The sequence below is a fragment of the Mus caroli genome, chromosome 19, assembly GCF_900094665.2.
Source record: "Mus caroli chromosome 19, CAROLI_EIJ_v1.1, whole genome shotgun sequence".
NCBI lineage: Eukaryota > Metazoa > Chordata > Mammalia > Rodentia > Muridae > Mus > Mus caroli.
In genome coordinates this window covers 50022990-50023620 of record NC_034588.1, presented here as the reverse complement: position 1 = coordinate 50023620, position 631 = coordinate 50022990, and positions in this window count along the sequence as shown.

Genomic DNA, 631 nt, shown 5'->3' with positions numbered 1-631 from the left:
TGTGATGGAGACACAGGGATGTGATGGAGACACACAGGGATGTGATGGAGACACAGGGATGTGATGGAGACACACAGGGATGTGATGGAGACACACAGGGATGTGATGGAGACACACAGGGATGTGATGGAGACACACAGGGATGTGATGGAGACACAGGGATGTGATGGAGACACCCAGGGATGTGATGGAGACACCAGGGGAGCAGGACTTCATGGGAGGGTGACATCCAAGTTTTTAATCAATGATTGAGTGAATGGTAGTGCCACACAGATCCTGTAGCATCAGGGTTAGGGATTGAAGGGAAGGACGGGAATGAGGGAGGCATAGACACACTAACAAGTTAGAGCTTGTCGTGGCTCCTGTGAGGGGTCTGGTAAGCAGAGGGTGGCTTAGGAAGCAAGGCACTAAGTTCTTGGTACATTATTTCTTTTCTTCCCAGGACCCGCAGCTGCTCTGTCAGTCTGTCTTCTGACCTGCCCTCCTCTGTCATGCCACAAGGACTGGCTGCACCAGCATAGCTTGTTGCTCCATACAGCCTTGTATTTAAAGGCATGCTCCAGGGGTTTAATCCTATGCACTAATCTGGAAAGGCTTAAGACCCTACATTTTTAATTTACAATCGGATCCC